Raw genomic sequence first — 7,194 nt, forward strand, 5'->3', positions numbered from 1 at the left:
ATGCGATGGCTTGAGGTTGCAGCCGATAGTTCGTGCCCTGTCGATAGAGATCTGCAAATATGCAGCCGGAGATAGTGGAGCTCAGAAACCGAGCAGAAGCCGCGGCTGAAAAGTTGGGCTTCTGCTCCTCATAGCCGGCTCCAAAGTGGCCAATGACTGGTTTGCCTCCCGCAAAAGCACGTAATACTGCCGAAATACCCTTATCGGTTCAGTCAAATACCCAATCAACACGAGCGACTTTTCCCCATCACCCCAACCACGGGTAAGGGTGGACATGGTCCAAGCCGGTCCAAGTCGTCGTTTGGACAGGCTGCCGCCAGTCCGAGCCGGACCGGACCGAGAAGCATGGCGGTCCTGTTTTTAGGGACCAGACCGGCAATGGCGAAGCTCGGGCCGGACCGAGAGGACCGGTCAACTGACAAGGGCAGAGCGCACACTGGAGCTCCAGCGGTCTTCGGTCCGCTCGATCGGACCAGCTTTAACTGGACCGGGCCAAAGATTTTTTTGGTCCATCTTTTAGGGACCGGACCGGCCTTTTTTTAGCGGGCCTGGATCGAGCGGGCCGCGAGTCGGACCGGACCGCTTCGTCCACACTGAAGCGCGGGTAGGGTTCCTCGCTCGCCGCCTCTGCCGACGGACGGCCTCAGCTTCTTTCCGTATCGCCGGATCTGGCCGTTGCCGAATCCGGTATTGGCCGTCCCCTTCTCTCCCTGTTTAGGCTCCTTTGCTGGCCCCTCCCTCTACCAGCGTGGGCGGCGAGCGAGCGGTGTGCGTGCTATGTGTGTGTGTTCTGCCGCTGCTGCCTTCGCTATGTGCTTGTGTTGGAATCTGTATGAGCATTCATCAGATTGTATGTCTGTTTTACAAGATCACATGTTTCTTTTTCTGCAGCTTCACAAACTATGAGGAAAATCATTGAGATAAATCCCTACATGTGGGCAACGATGCCAGCCGATGTTGTTACATGGTGCTGCTGCTATGAAAAAATGATTCTCGTTTGGAATTGATTGTAAATTGGTACGGGGAATTTTTTCGTAGCTGTAATACTAATTGGTAATCTATGTTATGATGAGTTCCAATGTATTGTCATATGTCAAATTTGTCTAAATACACTATCTACACCATCAAACAAGTGAAATCCTCTATAACACTAAGGTCCCTAGTTTTAAATAGCCCACATTTAATTGGGGTCTCCAATTAAAATTGGGTCATCCGATTTTGACCGGGTCAACAATTCCACAAAGCTCTCTCATTAAATTGTTTTGTACTATACACTATGCTTTCTAATTTTTAATGTCTAACAATTAATTAAGGTATTCAATTTAGAATTGTGCGATCGAATGTTGACCGGGTCAACAATTTCTCAAGCTCTCCTATTCAATTCTTTTAATTCACTATGTTTCCTAATTTTGAAGCTCTTTCATTCAATTAAGGAATTTAATTTGTGATTTGGTTTACGACTTTGACCGGGCCGGCCTACAAAAACATATCAATCCCATGCACCCTCCCACCACTAAAAAAAAAGAAGCGCCATCATGTGATATTATAGCACCAATATAGTATATACAACCACCGACATAGAAATTTCTTCACATAAATATAGATTGGTTAGCGGATAGCACCGAATCACACCACGAAAGGCCACCCAATCAACGCATTATAAATAAAACTAAAACACACTCTATCATCTCCCCTACCCGCCAAACTAAACATTCCATCGGTTTTAAAATATAAGGGGTATTAGTTTTTTCGAAAGTCAAATTTCTTTTTACCTTGACCAAGTTCAGAGCAAAAATATCAAACACTGAGAATACTAAACAAAAAAAAGTATGGAAATTCATTTCATGATGAATCTAAAAATACCGATATGATATGATGGATTTTAATATATTTCTCGAAATATTTGATCAAACTTATAAGTTTTTCCTTTTCAAAAAAGTAATACACCTTATATCTTGAAACAAAGTGATTCTTTCCTAAGAGACCCAACAACACCATCGACGCAACAAAGTGCGCCCAACCCTTATAGTTTTAGCTAAAACCCATGAAAATGGCCATTTGCAGCAAAAAGAACTCTTAAATGAGTCATTTACAATCATAGCAGTACAATCAAGACGTTAAACTGATTTACCGAACAATTAAGGGCATTTTGGTTATTTCAGCATGTTTCTGCATCAGCCGCAGCTACTACAACATAACCATCAAATGACTGCATCTCAGCTCCAACCTTTTTTGCTGCAGCCGCTCCTTCCAGCCGGAGCTGTTGCAGCTGCAGCCAGGGAAGTTGCATCCCAATCAAACCCACCTATAATATTCTGGGAATGGCTATCTCTTCATGTATACGCGATGGTGAGGGCGATGAGGCCGCCGTGGGTGGAGAGGACCAGAGACTCCTCAGTAAAGTAGGTGTCAGTGGCCCAGGCGAGCACGTAGGAGATGCGGGGTGGGCGGCGACGAACAAGGTGGCCTGGATGGCCATGGCGCGGTGTTTGTTGTCTGGGTCGGTGGTGTGGTACCTAGTGATGGTGGCGTTTATGTGCTCACCGAAGAAGGGCTTGTTGTCTAGAATGCAGCTCTTGGGGGGATCAGTCACAACGCCGGTGTCGATGTCAGACGGAGTTAGCGAACCTAGCGAAATCCCTGCCTTAGGAGCCTGATGCGAATCCATCCTAGATAGCTTTTCTGGATTGGATTGGATTGGATTGGAATTTCTCGGATGGATCTTGACGATCGCCAATCAGACCAGTCAAGAGTTTCAAACCATACATTCACGTGGCTTGGCTAACGCGGATAACGAAAGGAATGGATGGATAAACATAGCTTTAATAATATATTGTGTTTGGCATTAACAAATGTCACAGTTTGTAAACCGTAGTATCCACAATATCATGTTTTCTTAACACAGCACATACACATATGCTCATACATACACACATATACTCACCTCTATAAGCACCTCTGAGATACTGAGTAGGCACATAATCTTGATATTCACGAACTCACCATGGGTCTGCTCCCGCTGAACGAACAAAGTCTAAAGTGAATCCAGAAATATACAAGCACCATTGTCAAGTCTAGGACCTGAACCTTGATGGACTGGTTTAACCATAAATAACCTAACCATCTAAGATAGGCTTAGTTCGCAATAACGTGTGTTTTAGTATTTGAGAAAGAGCTCTTCGGGTCTTTTTTCTGAACCGAATTTCAAAAATTGTGGTATATAAAAAATTGAGTATTCACTGTCTAAGGATTGAAATGTCGAGGTTGCATTTGTCAGTTAAGTAGTTTTAGAGTTTTTTGGGAATATCATGTTATTTTAGAAATCATAGATTCTAAAAAAATCTATATGTTAGCTATCAATAAATACCACATTCTAATAAATTGCAGTACTACATTTCTAATAAATCGTAGTAAGCGTAGTATCTCCAATACTGTAGTATTTTTGCAGTATCTTAAAGAGTTCTTTCTTCTAAACCACAAAAGTTTTCACAAACAGAAGTATTCATTACTCAGACGTTGGAATATTGAGGTTTTACATCATCACAGTTTTAAATATGAAAAACGCTCGCCTTCAGCCAGCGGATCGCACCCAAGTGTCCGCCGTCTCGTATGTGCCACACATGTCCTACGTGGCTTGCCTAGAATTATCTCTTGCGTTTTTTCAACTGAGCTCTTGTTGCAGTTTGCCCACCGCAACAACTCGTGTGTTGCAGGACCTGGATCCTTGAGGGTGTTGCCCCCGCAGCCGAGGTACCCGCTGCCGCTCCCTACCTTCCTCTTGCTCCACTCGCCGCGCTGCCGCATGTAACGGCACCGCCCTTGCTGTTGGAAATATGCCCTAGAGGCAATAATAAAAGGATTATTATTATATTTGCTTGTTCATGATAATTGTCTTTTATTCATGCTATAATTGTATTATCCAGAAATTGTAATACACGTGTGAATACATAGACTACAATACGTCCCTAGTAAGCCTCTAGTTGACTAGCTCGTTGGTCAACAGATAGTCATGGTTTCCTGACTATGGACATTAGATGTCATTGACAACGGGATCACGTCATTAGGAGAATGACGTGATGGACAAGACCCAATCCTAAGCATAGCACAAGATCGTGTAGTTCGTTTTGCTAGAGCTTTTTCAATGTCAAGTATCTCTTCCTTAGACCATGAGATCGTGTAACTCCCGGATACCGTAGGAGTGCTTTGGGTGTACCAAACGTCACAACATAACTGGGTGACTATAAAGGTGCACTACAGGTATCTCCGAAAGTGTCTGTTGGGTTGACACGAATCGAGACTGGGATTTGTCAATCCGTATGACGGAGAGGTATCTCTGGGCCCACTCGATAATGCATCATCATAATGAGCTCAAAGTAACCAAGTGTTTGGTCACGGGATCATGCATTACGGTACGAGTAAAGTGACTTGTCGGTAACGAGACTGGACGAGGTATTGGGATACCGACGATCGAGTCTCGGGCATGTAACGTATCGATTGACAAAGGGAATAGTATACGGGGTTGCATGAAACCTCGACATCGTGGTTCATCCGATGAGATCATCGAGGAGCATGTGAGAACCAACATGGGTATCCAGATCCCGCTGTTGGTTATTGCCCGAGAGCCGTCTCGATCATGTCTACGTGTCTCCCGAACCCGTAGGGTCTACACACTTAAGGTTCGGTGACGCTAGGGTTGTATGAATATGAGTATGCAGTATACCGAATGTTGTTCGGAGTCCCGGATGAGATCCCGGACGTCACGAGGAGTTCTGGAATGGTCCGGAGGTAAAGAAAACTATATAGGAAGTGGTGTTTCGGCCATCGGGAAAGTTTCGGGGTCACCCGGTATTGTACCGGGACCACCAGAAGGGTCCCGGGGGTCCACCGGGTGGGGCCACCCATCCCGGAGGGCCCCAAGGGCCGAAGTGGGGAGGGGAACCAGCCCATAGTGGGCTGGTGCGCCCCCCTTGGCCCACCCCCTGCGCCTAGGGTTGAAACCCTAGGGTGGGGGGGCGCCCCACTTGGCTTGGGGGGTACTCCACCCCCTTGGCCGCCGCCCCTTGGGAGATTGGATCTCCTAGGGCCGGCGCCCCCCCTTGGGGGCCTATATAAAGGGAGGGGGGAGGGAGCAGCCGCACCCTGAAGTTCTGGCGCCTCCCTCCCCCTGCTACACCTCTTCCTCCTCCGTCACGTGCTTGGCGAAGCCCTGCCGGAGTGCTGCTGTTCCACCATCACCTCGCCGTTGTGCTGCTGCTGGATCTTTCATCATTAACCTCTCCTTCCCCCTTGCTGGATCAAGACGGAGGAGACGTCACGCTGACCATACGTGTGTTGAACGCGGAGGTGCCGTCCGTTCGGCGCTAGGATCTCCGGTGATAGGATCAGACGAGAACGACTACTTCAACCCCGTTCTTTTGAACGCTTCCGCGCGATCTACAAAGTGGTATGTAGATGCAATCTCTCTCCCATGACTCGTTGCTTAGATGAACTCATAGATGGATCTTGGTGAAACCGTAGAAAAAAATTTAATTTTCTGCAACGTTCCCCATCAGTGGCATCATGAGCTAGGTCTATGCGTAGTTCTCTATTGCACAAGTAGAACACAATTTTGTTGTGGGCGTAGATCTTGTCAAATTGCTTGCCTCTACTAGTCTTATCTTGCTTCAGCGGTATTGTGGGATGAAGCGGCCCGGACCAACCTTACACGTACGCTTATGTGAGACCGGTTCCACCGACTGACATGCACTAGTTGCATAAGGTGGCTGGCGGGTGTCTGTCTCTCCCACTTTAGTTGGAGCGGATTCGATGAAAAGGGTCCTTATGAAGGGTAAATAGAAGTTGACAAAATCATGTTGTGGTTATTCGTAGGTAAGAAAACGTTCTTGCTAGAACCCGATTGCAGCCACGTAAAAGATGCAACAACAAATAGAGGACGTCTAACTTGTTTTTGCAGCAATTGTCATGTGATGTGATATGGCCAGAAGTTGTGATGAATGATGAATGACATATTGTGATGTATGAGATCATGTTCTTGTAATAGGAATCACGACTTGCATGTCGATGAGTATGACAACCGGCAGGAGCCATAGGAGTTGTCTTTGTTTTTGTATGACCTGCGAGTCATTGAAGAACGCCATGTAAATTACTTTACTTTATTGCTAAACGCGTTAGCCATAGAAGTAGCAGTAGTCGTTGGCGTGACAACTTCATGAAGGCACAACGATCGAGATCATGATGATGGAGATCATGGTGTCATGCCGGTGACGAAGATGATCATGGAGCCCCGAAGATGGAGATCGAAGGAGCTATATGATATTGGCCATATCATGTCACTACTATATAATTGCATGTGATGTTTATTATGTTTTATGCATCTTGTTTACTTAGAACGGCGGTAGTAAATAAGATGATCCCTTATAATAATTTCAAGAAAGTGTTCCCCCTAACTGTGCACCGTTGCTAAAGTTCGTCGTTTCGAAGCACCACGTGATGATCGGGTGTGATAGATCCTTACATTCACATACAACGGGTGTAAGACAGATTTACACATGCAGAACACTTAGGGTTAACTTAACGAGCCTAGCATGTACAAACATGGCCTCGGAACACAAGAGACCGAAAGGTCGAACATGAGTCATATAGAAGATACGATCAACATGGAGATGTTCACCGATGATGACTAGTCCGTCTCACGTGATGATCGGACACGGCCTAGTCGACTCGGATCGTGTAACACTTAGATGACTAGAGGGATGTCTAATCTGAGTGGGAGTTCATTAAATAATTTGATTAGATGAACTTAATTATCATGAACTTAGTCTAAAACTTTTGCAAAATATGTCTTGTAGATCAAATGGCCAACGCTCATGTCAACATGAACTTCAACGCGTTCCTAGAGAAAACCAAGCTGAAAGATGATGGCAGCAACTATTCGGACTGGGTCCGGAACCTGAGGATCATCCTCATAGCAGCTAGGAAACAATATGTCCTAGAAGGACCGCTAGGTGATGCACCCGTCCCAGAGAACCAAGACATTATGAATGCTTGGCAGTCTCGCGCTGATGATTACTCCCTCGTTCAGTGTTGCATGCTTTACAGCTTAGAACCGGGGCTCCAAAAGCATTTTGAGCAACACGGAGCATAAGAGATGTTCGAGGAGCTGAAACTAGTTTTCCAAGCTCATGCCCGGGTCGA

The sequence above is a fragment of the Triticum dicoccoides genome, chromosome 3B, assembly GCF_002162155.2.
Source record: "Triticum dicoccoides isolate Atlit2015 ecotype Zavitan chromosome 3B, WEW_v2.0, whole genome shotgun sequence".
Lineage (NCBI taxonomy): Eukaryota > Viridiplantae > Streptophyta > Magnoliopsida > Poales > Poaceae > Triticum > Triticum dicoccoides.